General features: G+C 35.5%; 1 long non-coding RNA gene across 1 annotated transcript in view; it reads right to left on the bottom strand.

Moving 5' to 3' along the window:
- Positions 1-8,777: 8,777 nt before the first annotated feature.
- The window catches only part of LOC148940512 (uncharacterized), a 28,929-nt gene continuing 22,145 nt past the window's right edge, over positions 8,778-15,561 (bottom strand). The window contains exon 2 of the long non-coding RNA XR_016143369.1: positions 8,778-12,395. This is a non-coding gene — a long non-coding RNA (uncharacterized LOC148940512). The remainder of the gene's footprint in view (positions 12,396-15,561) is intronic.

Here is a 15,561-nt window from a genome sequence, read left to right as displayed (position 1 = left end):
AAGGATAACCTATTGTTATACTTACTTATTCAAATTATTTACTTGACAACTCCACCGTAATATTCTCCTCATGCGTAAGATTGTGCATCCAAAGAGGGAGATAGACAAATGAAAACAGTTCTGTAGGAGAATTCAGGTAATTCTTCCCAACATTTTTGAAATGAAAACAAACTTAGTTTGTAATTATTTGAAAAAAACTACGTTTTCTAAAGAGTTAAAGAGGCTGAGTTACAAGGTCGAACCTTAAAACGTACAGGGATTAGGAGGCACAGTTGGGGGGCTACCACCCCCAAACCCCCCGCTTTCGCAGCCTTTAAATATAAAAAAAAATTTCTTTAAACTGAAAGTAAGGAGCGACATTAAAACTTAAAAAGAACAGAAATTATTCCGTATATGAAAGAGGCTGTGCCCTCCTCAACGCCTCGCTCTTTACGCTAAAGTTTGACTTTCTCACAACTCTTTTTTAAACTATAAAAACTTTAGCGTAAAGAGCGAGGCGTTGAGGAGGGCACAGCCTCTTTCATATACGGAATAATTTCTGTTCTTTTTAAGTTTTAATGTCGCTCCTTACTTTCAGTTTAAAGAAATTTTTTTATATTTAAAGGCTGCGAAAGCGGGGGTTTGGGGGGTGGTAGCCCCCAACTGTGCCTCTAATCCCTGTACGTTTTAAGGTTCGACCTTGTAACTCAGCCTCTTTAACTCTTTAGAAAACGTAGTTTTTTTCAAATAATTTCTGCACGTTTTTGTACAGTTTATTACTTATTATTGCTTGACTAACTGTTAGCTGATCGTGTCAGGAGTTAAAGTTGGGGGGCTGCCGCCCCCAAACCCCCCGCTCTTGAACATTCTTGTGTTAAGGCTTTTAATTCCTGAATACTCAAATCACGTCGTACAGGGTGCCTCCTAATCCCTGTACGTTTTAAGGTTCGAACTTGTGACTCAGCCTCTTTAACAGCCCCCCAACTGTGCCTCCTAATCCCTGTACGTTTTAAGGGTCGACCTTGTAACTCAGCCTCTTTAACTCTTTAGAAAACGTAATTTTTTTCAAATAATTTAAAAAAGAAACTGAGTTTCTTTTCAAAGTATATAAAAAAGTTGCTCTGATGGTGAATCGAACCCGAGTTTTCCGCCTGAAAGTCTGAAGTCTCAGCCGCTGGACTATACAAACACAATAGTAATTGTTGTTTAGCAAATAGAAGGTATTTTCGACGCAAGCAAATTCCCAAAAATCTTGATATGTGGTTTTTGGAAAACAGGGAAGGAGTGATCAGATTGAGCTGAAATTTCGACGATAAGCTCCCAGGCCCCAGGAAAGCTTATCCTCAAAATTTCAGCCCGATCAGACCAAGTTAACGGGGAGGTTGTGGAGGGAAAAATTAACATGGGCTAATATAGGAAAACGAGATTTTTCGTAAATGTAAATTCGGGGGATAATTTTTTCGGTTTGAAAATATCAAAAGGCCCTAACAGGTCGAATTCTGCTTCGAAAGAGTCCTCATTCAACCGGAGCCGTTGCCAACTGGGGCCTGTAGGCATGGCTAAGAAAAAAAAAAAGATATGAATTTTAAGTGGCTATATTTGGTTTTTTGAAAACAGGGAAGGAGTGATCGGATTGAGCTGAAATTTCGAGGATAAGCTCCCGGGCCCTAGGAAAGCTTAACCTTTAAATTTCAGCCCAATCGGACAACGTTAACGGGGGGCTGTGGTGGGAGGGTCCAAACTTCCGGCCCAGTTTACCCCATGAAGATAAAGTCGGAGGAGGATGAAATTTTGCAAGTTTCTTAGTTTGAGCTTGGGCTACAAAATGCAATTACCGCCGTCTCTCTGCGACCTCTAGGACCTGAAATCGCTTAACATTGTGGTGGGTCGCCTCTTTATAGAGGCACAAGTGTGCCTCCTTGATACCGTTTATCGTAGCTTTTTCAACAGGCCTAGCGGGTGACCAGAACATCATAAGGAAATGTTTAATGGCTCATTTGAACGGAAATTAAATTTGCTATTGCCTTTTTTAAGTGACCGAAAAGATTAGAGGGCAGCTAGCCCTCCCTCCCAAAGGTCCCCTCCCCACCAAATCGTCCTATAAATATTCCAAGATAGCCATTTTGTTTAAAATAGCTCAAAAATCCAATAAATATGGTTTTGATGATGATATGGCCCTCCATAGTCCCTGGTGAAGGGTCGTACGTGGTACCGGGCGTATCGGTATCGCACGCATCGGTAGTGAAACACAGCCCATAGCATCAGCAGGCCTAGCGGGCTGCCAGAACATCAAGAGAGATGCTTAATGGCTCATTCAAAATCTATTTCTTATATCTACGTGTTTTCATAATTTCCACTATCTACAAGTGCAATATGTCACTAAAATGGCACTTTTTGTATCATTTCTCAAGGGCACTAGCAGGCTACAAGAACATCGTAGATATATTTTATATAGCTCATATAGAAGATTTTGCTCATATCTACGTCCTTCAGATAAATTCTACCATCAGCAACTTCCAAATGGCACTAAAAACGGAACTTTTGGTACCATGTCTCAAGTAGAAAAGCTGGGGCTAGTGGGCTACCAGAAATTTTAAGAGTTATATTTAATGGCTCATTTGAAAGCTTTTGCTCATATCTATGTGGTGTTTATCAATTCATGGTTACAGCGATAGCTGCAACTTAGTAAAGAGTGAACCACAGCCATTAGTAACCAAAAGTTAAAAAATGCGTTTAGAAGAAACTACCTAGTGAAAAAATCGCCATCTGACACCGATTCAGGGATGGTAACTATTATTTCGGTTCGTCTTAAAAGTAAAAGTTTATTGCGAAAAGAAATTTATGGTTGTTTCGAAAAAAAGTCTGAAACCCCTCAAAAATGGCGTCAGGTCAAAATGAAAAGTCTACCATTGAAATCAGCACGGTCGAAAACATCGATATGGTAAATTACAACCCCCCTCCTTGAACAACAAAAAGGTATTTGGTCAAGCATTTTGATTCAAAAGGGAATAAAGGTCATCCAGTTCATGGTTTGCAACGACATTCTGAGTAGATCTCTAAATCCATACCCCAACAAATAGCGTAATTTTGTTAAAATCCTTGGGGGGGGGAGGGGTCGAAGTAAATGTTTTAAATTATGCGGGCTTATCTTAGTTTTGACAACATTTTTGGAGAAACTGAATTTCCGATGGGAGGGGGGGGGGGCAAACTGCGGTCTGGAGAAAAATTGAGGTCTGGAAGGAGAAATTGCCCCCTGTGTCCCGTAGCAAATTACGCCCCTGACCCCAGCCCCTTGCCACTAAGTGGTTGGAGAAGTTTAGGCATGTGATTCTGGAACCACTCAAAGTTTTACATTAAAAGAAGGATTACTTATTGCTATACTTACATCTTCAAATTATTTACTTGATAATTCCACCGTAATATTCTCTCCATACGTATGACTTTGCATCCAAAGAGGAAGAAAGACAAATGAAAACAGTTCTGTAGGAGAATTCAGGTAAGTCTTCCTAAAATTTTTAAAATGAAAACAAACTTAGTTTGTAATAGAATTTATCGTTTCTACACTAGAAATGATCTTTTTTGAAATTTCCATTCCTTTCTAAGTAATGAGTGGTTTTTTATTTAGGGACAGGTCAAATAAATCCCTAAGCCTAAAGGCACATTTCTGTTGAGCTAGCAAATTTTTCCGCAAGTATGTTGATATTTAAACCTGTGCGCTCAGTTAACTTTTGTATCGAAGCTACTCGCCTAGAGCTACTTTGTTAAGTATGACTAATTTTATTTTTTTTAAAAAAAGAATTAAAGATCTATTTCTTCTTTTTTATTTTTTTTACAAAAAGAAACGACACTATGTTTTTTTCCACTCCAAACTTATTTTTTTCCTTCTATTCTTGTAGGGCTTCTTAGTTCAGGTCCTTAATAAGGATTGAGGCGTCTTATCTCCCCTAGATTGGAGGTGATTAGAAATTATATAAGAAAATAAGTTTTCAAATGAAACTAACTACCAACATTAAAACTTAAGGCAAACAGAAATTATTCCGTATAAATAGAAAAGGTCATAGCAGTTGTGCTTCTAAATTAAATTTTAATCAAAAACGAGCATAGATTAATTTAAAAAAAAAACAGTCTTTTCAAAGGAAGTAGAGAGTAAAGTTGAAACTTCAAACGGACAAAATTTACTACATCAGAGTCTATATAATATATATCAAATGCAAATGAATCAACTGGTGATATTTCCCTATGTTTGTAGGGTTACAGGAAACTAGCGCTTTACTGAAAACACAAAAGCCAAGTATACAACCAAGAATATTGATTTAGGAGTCAAGAGTAAATACATAGCGTCACAACAACAAACTATTCAATAACACTTTTCATAGTCCTACAGGAGCTGTGATATCAGTAACTTTCAGTATACAATTAAAATTATCTTAAAACTTAGGCATAAAAATAATAAGTTTAAAGTCATTACACAGCATATAAAATAATGGATTGATTTATTAGGAAACATCTTGGTCTCACCTAGTATTACTAGAAATGAAGAACATATCAACCATAATATGAACTCTGGGAATCCAGTTATTTCTCTATATAAAACAGAAGATTTTAAGTTCTGATACAAATTCTAAAGCGAGTTCGTAGTCCTAATACTAATAATAACTTGCGTACAAAATAATCATGAAATGTCCTTTTCAGATCCAAGACGACAGTCAATCATTTACCTGAACTCATTGCGCAGAAGTCATGCCAAATTAAAAGGTTTACTTTTACCGTATTAAAATTCCTATATTGTTTTTTTTCCAGTAAAGCGCTAGTTTTCTGTAATCCTACAAACATAGGGAAATATCACCAGTTGATTATTTCGCATTAGTTTTATTGACATTTTTATTGACATCAGTTTGATTGTTAGATAGGCTGTGAAGTAATAATTTTTGCTCGTTTTAAGTTTCAACTTCACTCTTTCCTTACCTCGGAAAAAGTTTTCTTTAAACTAATCTCTAATAAATAGTATGGTTGCTGCATGGAACCAATATGAATCTCCTTCCGATTATGATTTGTCATTAGAAATTTCAAAAAATCAGTTAAACTTCTTCCTTTTGGATAGTTATTAGCTATTTTAATTATTTATTTATTATTATTATTAAGTTGATGTTTTTTGTTTTTCGGTCTTCATTTTCCTCTTGTTGTCCCATTGCTGGTTGAAAAAATTGAATAGTTTTTTTGTTTATCGTTGGTGGGATGTCGGCTGTGGCTTGATGAGTAATTAATATTATTTTTTTCTTTCTTTCTTTGATTGATTATCTATATATTTCGTTATTTATTACTTTAGTTGTTTAATCTTTGCAAAACAATTATATCTCTCTGTAAGATATTAGTATACTTAGTAGTTTTTTTCTTACAGATAAAACTCACTTTTTTAATTCGCTTCCAAAAATTTTTGAATAATTTTGTTTTGCAGAATAATCTTCAAAATTAAGCTTTGTGCAGCCAAGAAACCTGTTATTATTAACCAAGACCATATTTAACCGCTATTTTTTTGTAATGATACCTTTACAGCTTCCGCTATCTATTCACATAAAATGAGCTTATGGCAAGATTTAAGATAAAGTTGCAGATAACTGACTAGTTGAAGGATACTTGCTAATCTTATCCCTGAGAGCCCATTACTTCTTTAGCTGAATAATGTAATAACAAAGTGCCATTGATGTGTCGATATTTTTTATACCAATCAATAGAAAATGAAAAATTATAACAAAATTTTCAATTAAACTTTTTGGGCTTACAAGCGTTTCAAGAGTTACAAGGAATTGAAAATTTCGCCAGGAATGTAGTCTTCACAAGTTTGCCAAAAAAATATAGGTTAAAAGGGATGGTCTCAAATTGACATGCCGCATTTCGGACAACGGTAGAAATTTGAAGTTTACATAGTGCATGATAAGATGTAAGCAAGATAAATAGAGCCCACACTATACGTATTCCCTATCTTTTTGTTCAATAGCGACACGGTTGTAACGCTCGATATTAATATGCTAATAAATCAGGTGTTAAAACCGTCTGCTGTTGCATTACACAGTTATAATATCTATATTGGGCTGTATGTTAATCTTTCGGGGGGAGGAGGAGTAAGGTGAAGCAATACACTTTTAGGAATGAGAGTAGTATTTATGATTGTCTTAAAGTAGTTTTCAGAATTCTAGGGCTTCTATAGCTTCGCCAAAATTAATAAAAACCATACGATTTTGGGCAGCGCAATAGCGCTGCCAAAGTAAAGAACGATGTTGGCACAATGTACTATTTATTTTTTTCCTTTAGACCAGGGCACTTCGTATCGAAATAGTTGTCGTAGAAGCTTCGAAAAGGTCTCATTCGAATGGAAATTGGAGTGACTTGTGTCCTTTTTAATAGTCGAAAGTGATTGGAAGGCAACTAACACCCCTTCCACGCCCAACATTTCCTCAAACACATCAAATCAAAATGTTGAGATAGCCAATTGTTCCACGCAGTTGAAAGTTCCGGAAATTATACCTTTGAGCAGGACACTCCCCTCACAGTCTTCAGTGCAAGGGTTATAAACTATGCCCTGGGGGCATACAAGATTTTTATTGAAATCTTTGTCGTAGAAACTTGAAAAAGGGCAGATTCGATTTGAAATTCAAATGGCTAGTGCCATTTTTTAATAGTCCAAAATGATTTGAGGGCAATTAACCCCCCTCTCACGCCCACTTTTTCCTCAAACACATCCAATACAAATTTTTAGATAGCCATTTTATTCAACGTAGTTGAAATTTTTGGAAATTAGGTCTTTAAGGATGACAACCCCTCCCCCCACAGCCCTCAGGGCAAGAGTTGTAAGTTATGCCCTGGGGGCATATAAGGTTTTTATAGAAATTTCAAAAAGGGCTCATTCAATTGGAAATTGAGAGGGTTTCTATTCTTTAGGGCTTCTGCAGCTTCGCCAAAGTTCATTATAATAAAGACCATTCGATTGTAAAAAAAAGACGGGGCTTCTTCTTCACGTTTGTTTTCTTCTAATAAACAGGGCTTCATCTATAGGGCTTCTGAACCTTCACCTTGCTTTTTCTTGCTAATACATTCAGTGCTACATAAAATTCGGGCTTCAGTTTAAGGGCTTCCACACTTTCACCAAACTTTGTTCAAATAAACATCATTCAGTTTAAGAGAAAATTTGGGCTTCTGCACCTTTACAGAATTTTGTTCTATTAAAGCCCATTCGGTGTTAAAAAAGAGATAAAAAAGCTACTACCGACATATTTAATAAGTCCAGGATACAATATTCACAAAGACAAAATAATAAGCGTAAGTTACACTTGAGTAAAACGAAAATGACATAAAACTTCTATAAAACAGGATGAGCTTAAAAAATAAAACAAACACAAAAGACCTTTCCACTAATTCTCGAGTGCCCATGAAGTTTACGTTAATCTTCAATAAGAATCACAATTTGCTGTGCTCTAACATTTAAAAATAATATGTGAAGCCCAGCATGCTTAACACTTTTGTTACTACTTTTCTCCGAAAAAAAAATTATTTCAACAATATTCAATTTCATTAAAATGCAATATTTCCAGCAATTTTCAATTATTTTCTAGACCAATTTCTCAATAATTTTTCTTGAAAACAACGGCCAACTCGAAAATTTGTGTCCATAGCGTAAAAGTTGCGTTCACACTAACCACGCGAATCGAAAGTAAACAGAAGCATAACGGTAACTATCCATATAACTGATAAAAAAGCTCAACAACTTGCCCGATATATACAGAAGTTGTTTTTATAACACTGAAAATGTATATTTTTGGGTTGAACTGTTTTTCTTTACCAAGAGTATCATTTCAGAGATTTAAGGCATTTGAACTTGCAATCACGACCCCTCAATCTCATTTCCCAAGCTTTCTTATAGTGAGTAATTTTATAGCTGCTACTGATGTAATCGAAACTCGAAATGACTCGACTTCTCTTATTTAAAAAAGATATGACCACCTCACATTCAAATTTATAAACCCCTTCTTTTCTTTATTCAATTTCATATAAACTTACGGGCCCGTTTTACACAGAACTGTACACCTCCAATCCACAATAGTAGTGCAGCCAGGAATATATACTTCAATTCCAAATTTATACTGCGAAATATTCGAACAAAATTTCTTCTTCTTCTTGTACGAGACAAAAGAAGAATCGGAATAAAATCAATCGTTTTGCTTTGAATTGTTCACATTACTTGAGACTAAAAAAAGAGAAAAAAGGACGAGGGGGGGGGGGGGCAAGAATGGTTATTCATATTCTAAAAAATAATGTATGTATCCTAGGGTTATTTATGGGACTATCAAAATCAGGATGGAGGGGGGGTATATTTTAGGAAAGGCGACCATAATATTGGAAAAAACATGAAATAAGAAATATAACGTAACTGTTTACTTTATTAACATTTATTAGCTTTACTAATAAATATATTCATTGCCATGATTTGCTTGAAAGGATCCCTACAAGTGGTCATTGTAACAGCCAAATGTTCAATTTACTTTTTCAATTCGCTCAATTTGTTAATTTTCTTATTAACTGCTGTATTATTAGTAATTTATATTCTATTTAGTATGTTAATTAGTTGGTTTATTATGGACGAGATACATTGATTCTTTTTCGTATGTCTTTAGGGGTAAAATGACCCCTCACAGTTCATAGGGAGAGGCGTGTAAGCCTATGAAATTTGCCCATTATTTACGTATAGTATTTGTTAATGGGAAGTATACAGACATATTTTGGGGCGGGGCTATTTTGCACTTAAAGGGTATTTCTAGAGGGAGAATTTTCCATGGAGAGGTAAACTTCCGGGAATGAATTTTCCAGGGGATATTTAACACTAGGGGGATTTGAAAGAATTCCTATACGTTTTTCAATGGCTCATATTCTGTTTGCCAGGTAAATTTTGCATGCGGAAATGTTACGGTTCATATTTTAGTTCTTCAAGCGCGCCAATGAGATAACAATCATGCCAATGGAATATTTGGGGAGAGCCCGACACATGTTTAAATGAAGAGTAAAAATAAGCACAACAGATATAGATGGAATATTCTTAACCCCCATGTAGAAATTAATTGTTGAGTGTGACCATTCCTTTTTGCAAATCATTGGTATGCCAGGGACTGGTAAAACCTACTGTTTGATATTAAAAATGGTCCGTATGTTCTTTGAACTTTGGCAGTTACACAGAGAACAAAATTCAAAGGAAAAAGAAACAATCGTCGCTTATCATAGTAAAGAGAAGACAATACGATTTATTAAAGAAATATTTCAGCGACAGGTCAAGAAACATATTGAACGAAAAGGGATAGATAATATAAAACAAATTCCAAAATTAATAATATTCGTTGGTCGCAAGAATGCTCAGGTACGATACGAAAGAAATTTTTGAATTTCGTAAAAATGACACCAGAACAAGATTAAAAATATTTTATGATGATGTAAATTATGCGACAATTGCCGGATGTGATGATAGAACACGGGAAATCGTTGAGGCAATGTGTCTGTCCAACTTCTGCTGATATACCTCCTATGGAGACATATCTACAGGTATGATAATGTATAAGCCTAAAGAAATACGTGGCCAGCCCTGTGTATATCATCGAGTACATCTTACTGATAGCCTGAGATATACAGGCAGCATACACGCCCTTTTAAATCCACTTCAGGCCAAGATCCTCGGTAAATATGCAAGTGCATGTTTTGTTCCAGGATTTAGTCCAGGAGCCTGAATTATTGGAGAAAAACCACAGTTTGTTAGTGTAAAAGACTGCAGGGCCATGGAAATTGTAGTGTATGAATTACTTAAAAAATTAGACAAAGAGGGCATAAAGAGAGATGAAATAACTGGGCATAAAGAGAGATGAAATAACTGTTATCAAAACTGAATTATGGACGGATATGGTAAGGTCCATTGGGAGAGGAGTGGAAATTAAAGTGCATGAATTACTTCAAAAATTAGACAAAGAGGGCATAAACAGAGATGAAATAGCCCTCATCAAATCTGAATCATGGATGGATATTATAAGGTCCATTGGGAGAGGCGTGGAAATTAAAGTGCATGAATTACTTCAAAAATTAGACAGAGGGAATAAAGAGACATGAAATAGCCGCCATCAAAACTGAATCATGGACGGATATAATAAGGTCCATTGGGAGAGGCGTGGACATTAAAGTGCATGAATTACTTCAAAAATTAGACAAAGAGGGAATAAAGAGAGATGAAATAGCCGTCATCAAATCTGAATCATGGATGGATATTTTAAGGTCCATTGGGAGAGGCGTGGAAATTAAAGTACATGAATTACTTCAAAAATTAGACCAAGCGGGAATAAAGAGAGATGAAATAGCCGTCATCAAAACTGAATCATGGACGGATATGGTAAATTAATCAATTATCCATTATAATTTAATTTGTTTCAGATTAGATTAATTTCATTTAATTTTACATTACCAATATTTATGCTCGAACTCTTTCAAAAGGAAAATGAAATTATTGTAATAAAAACAAGCATACATTTCTACAAATGTTTCTAAAGATTATTGTATAAATTGTTTCTACAAAAGTAATGTGTTGGATGTAATTGAAAACTATGGGATATTTATTAGTAGGCTAAGCTTTTTTTGCAAATAAATGTGTTGGAAGAACGCTTTCAAATATAGTCAATTACTTTATCTGAACTTTGTTGTGCCCCAAGTAAGAAAATAACAACTAAACACACATAACAGGTACAGAAATAAGAAATTGAGCTAGGAAACACTAATAGGAAGCAAAATATGTTATACAATTATTGTCATAGGGACACATCTTTTTATCATCATGATTGAGAGCAAATCATCTTTCTTCCTTGTAGAACCTCAAAGGTTAAATTATTTACTATTTTTATACATTGTCTTAGTTTTTATTTTTCCTTACCCTTAGCCTCAGTTACTATTTTTCGCTGCCCTTACCTTAAAATCTTCATTCTGGATATATCCTGGATAGATCTGAATCGACCCTTTCTGTTTGCTACATTCTGAATGCATTCATGTCCATTCTCAATTGATCAAATTTGCTATATCAGTTGCTTATAGGATAAATAATCTTTAAATTAAAAAAGTAATTCTAAGTTATTTTTATTTCGGAGATTTTAGGCGTGTTTTAATGGAGACTTTCTTGCCCTTTCATATCACTTCTCAATGCATCTCTTATCATATCCGTCCATGAATCAGTTTTGATGACGGCTTGTTCATCTCTCTTTATTCCCTCTTTGTCTGCTTTTTTAAGTAATTCATGCACTTTAATTCTCCCCATGGACTTTACCATATCCGTCCATGATACAGCTTTGATGACGGCTATTTCATCGCTCTTTATTCGCTCTTTTTCTAATTTTTGAAGTAATTCATGCACTTTAATTTCCACGCCTCTTGCCATGGACCTTACCATATCCGTCCTTGATTCAGTTTTTATGACGGCTATTTCATCTCTTTTTATTCCCTCTGTCTAATTTTTAAAGTAATTAATGCACTTTAATTTCCATGGTCCTGTAGTCCTTTACACTAATAATCTGTAGTTTTTCTCCAATAATTCGAGTTCCTGGACCAAATCCTGGACTGAAATATGTACCGAGGATATTTACCGAGGATCCTGGCATGAAGTTGATTTAAAAGGCCGTATATGCTGCCTGTATATCTCAGGCTATCAGTAAGATATACTCGGTGATATACATAGGGCTGGACACGTATTTCTTTAGGCGTATACATTTTCATACATTTAGATATGTCTATACGAGGTATATCAGCAGAAGTTGGACAGACGCATTGCCTCAACAATTTCCCATGTTCTACCCTCACATATGGGAATTGCCACATAATTTATACTATCATAAAATAATTTAAATCTTGCTCTGGTGTCACATTTACGAACTTCAAGAAATTTTTTGGTATCAATATCCTGAGCATTCTTGCCACCAACAAATATCATTAATTTTGGAATTTCTTTCATATTATCTATCCCTTTTCGTTCAATATGTTTCTTGACCTGTCGCCGACACATTTCCTTAATAAATCGTATTGTCTTCTCGTTAGTATGATAAACGACGATTAATTCTTTTTCGTTTGAATTTTGTTCTCTGTGTAACTGCCAAAGTTCAAAGAACACACGGACCATTTTTAATACCAAACGGTAGGTCTTACCAGTCCCTGGCATACCCGTGATTTGCAGAAAGGGATGGTCATATTCCACTATCAATTTCTACATGGGGGTTAAGAATATTCCATCTATATTTGTCGTGCTATATTTGTACTCTTCATTTAAACATTTGTCGAGCTCTCTCCAAATATTCCATTGACATGATTGATATCTCATTGGCGTGCTTGAAGAACTAAGATATGAACCGTAACACCTGAAAATAAAAACTGAAATTATGAACGAAAACTAAGAAAAACCACTTTGATTTCAGGGTATAGAGTTATGAAGCTTCTGGGTGCAGTATCCAGTCCTAGTCCAAGCATGACATAATGAAAAAAAGTGTTTTATGCCTTACTTGTCGGCCGATTTATTCCGCGTGGAAGTGTTGAAATCCCTCTTTTTAGATTTCATCCCAAATTTATTTATTGGTCAAAAGCAAACTAAAGGCGAGCCGAAGCCAGCCAATGAAATTTATTATCATTTAAAATACATTATTTAAAATATTATTCGTAAATCTGCCTCATCCTCCATGAAATATACCCCCCTCCGCATAAAAAACTCCTCTGTGGAAGTTTCATCTAAAGTAAAGTGCACCTACCCCTCCCCCATCAAATTCCCTCTAGACAGTTCCTTCCTCTCTGAAGATCACCAAGGTAGCAAACTGTCCCCAATTAATTCCCCCAGAACATTTCAACATGCAAAATTTAGCTGGTAAAGAAAATATGAGCCAATGAAAAAAATTTCTTATAGGAATTCTGTCAAATCCCCCGAGTGTTAAACGGTCCTATCCACAAAAATATGGATTTTGTATTATGTGCCACAGGAAATATACCGGTTGCATGTTTATTATATTCATTTTCTCAGGGATGATCATAACAAACTAAAGTAGGGATCTAGGTATTACTCCGGGACGAACATAATTTATGCATGTTTTTGGTCTGTGTGTTGATGTTAATTAGAGGGTATTGTTCTGTTTCATGGTTATTTGATGTTGTTTCTGTTGTGTTTGTTGATGGTTGATGAATTGATGTTTTTTTCATTTTCTGTTCTGTTTGATAGATATTTTATGTTGTTTTTCATGGTTATTTGATGGTGTTTCTGTTGTGTTTGTTGATGGTTGATCATTTGGTGCTTTTTCATGTTCTGTTCTGTTTGATAGTTATTTGATGTTGTTTTTCATAGTTATATGATGGTTTCTGTACTGTTTGTTGATGGTTGTTTGATGATTATGAGGGTTGGTCAGTTTGTTTGTTGTTTTCATGGTTATATGATGGTTTCTGTTCTGTTTGTTGATGGTTGTTTGATGATTATGAGTGTTGGTCAATTTTTTTTTGTTTTCTTGGATGTAGACTTAAGTCAAACAACAATTGCTGGATGTTTCTTGGATGTAGACATTTTCATGGTTATATGATGGTTTCTGTTCTGGTTATTGGATGGTTGTTTGATGATTATGAGTGTTGGTCAATTTATTTGTTGTTTTCATGGATGTAGACATAAGTCCAACAACAATTGCTGGATGTTTCTTGGATGTCAACATAAGTTCAACCACAACTGCTGGATTATTGATTCTAACGGGACAGGATCACGTGTCTCTTTCTAGGCCAATCTAAGTGTATTGATCCGCCAACGGGACAGGATCACGTGTCTCTTTCTTGGTCAATCAGGGAGTTACGTAAGGTTTCCCTTACATCACAATTCGCCCTTGAGATTTTGTTTATAATGGACATGCGTTGAGGTTAAATTATCATAGAGTCTCAAGACATCATGGAGAGAACATCAGATATTGTTGACATGAAAGTTTTAGCTACATCGATTAATAATGTGAGTTCTGTTTAGTAAATTTTCTTATGGTTTTCCAAATAAAATCATTTTTTGTAGTCCCCCTCCAACATATTCAAATTCTGGTACATCCCCCCAATACAAAAAAAAATATCCACTATGCGATATTTACAGTCGTTAGAAAACGTAAAATACACTCATTTTACCATGTAAACCCCCCCCCCACCGCTAACGATTTTAATTCTTTCATTGGAAATAATTCTATTTCTCGAAAAAGGTGACTTTTTCACCCGTCTGCATTTTCAACCCGTCTGCATGTATCCTAGCAAAAGTGACAACTTACATCCGTCAACTCTAAGATATTAATATACCGATTCCCACTATGACATTAAGCCGCTAACTTGACTTAAACATTTCCGTAAAGATTTAAATAGGGGTAATTATTGGCACCCGTCAAATGCATATAATGTATATTTCAATTACAATAATCGGATTGAGCTTATTATCTGAATAGCCAAGAAAAATGGTTTCACTAAAAAGATGCTTTTTCCAGTCAAATTGACTACAGTAAATCCTCGGAATTGCTAGGGGGACAGGTGTCAGTTATAATAAATAGTTTCATATAGTATTTGTTTTCCATTTTGAGTACTCAGTGTTTATATGGGGGGAGGGGGTTAAGAAAAAGACACATACTTACTATGAGAAAGTTTATTGAAGTGCAGGTCATTTTAAATTATGTAAACCTTTGACCCTAGAGGAATAATGTACAAATATATGAGTTGAGTCTCTAAGCATGTTTTATAATTTTTTTTCTAAACGTGTAAAAATAGGATTTCTATGCTTTTCGGGTTTATTTCCAACACGGAGTGTACTTAATTTTTTCTCTAAATGTTAAAAATGGGAGCTACTGACTGTCGTGGTATATTTCTCGCAAATTTTACTTTTTGCTTTGCTGATAAGGGGGGGCTTCTTTAGACAATGGCAGATGCTTTCTAGACATAATTATGCCTTACAATAAATTCTGTAGAAGAGGGGTACTAATTTTTTTCGGTAAAAGGGGGTCGTTATTTTATACTAAATTTTTTCTTCTTTTTAATGACGATTCTGACAAATGCCCTCCTCCTCCTGAAAAGAGAGCTAGGGTTAATGATAAAACCCCTGCGAAGGCGTCAGTTGTACAGTATGGCCGCTGGCCGAGGCCCCACAGACAAGCGATGCCTACACAAGATCCATACCATCGACCTGCCACGCTGCCTGCCACAGTCCAATCCAAAAATGCACCAATGCAGCCTGGCAGAAAATTAAAGAAAGAGTGAATGGCTGCTCATACGATGGTGAACCCAACTGGCTCATCTGTGCAAGCCAGTGACATCGCTGCCGTAGTTACACAAGATTGTAAGGTCGCATTACCGGGCCCTTCACAATCAATGCAAGGCGAGAATGTGGTCCTTTCAGCCCCCAACATGTAAGCTGTAGACCTAACTGTAAGTTTCTATATTTTTATTTCTCGCTATAGATTTTTTCTTTCAAAGGAAATATAACGTTCTCCTTTTGAATTGTTTAATTATTGCATGCATTCAGCCTGCTAAGTTCTCTTGAAT

This window comes from Artemia sp. Qi Xiang Cuo, chromosome 19, assembly GCF_049724085.1.
Source record: "Artemia sp. Qi Xiang Cuo chromosome 19, ASM4972408v1, whole genome shotgun sequence".
Classification (NCBI taxonomy): Eukaryota; Metazoa; Arthropoda; class Branchiopoda; order Anostraca; family Artemiidae; genus Artemia; species Artemia sp. Qi Xiang Cuo.
This window is presented reverse-complemented; position numbering and strand designations above follow the sequence as displayed.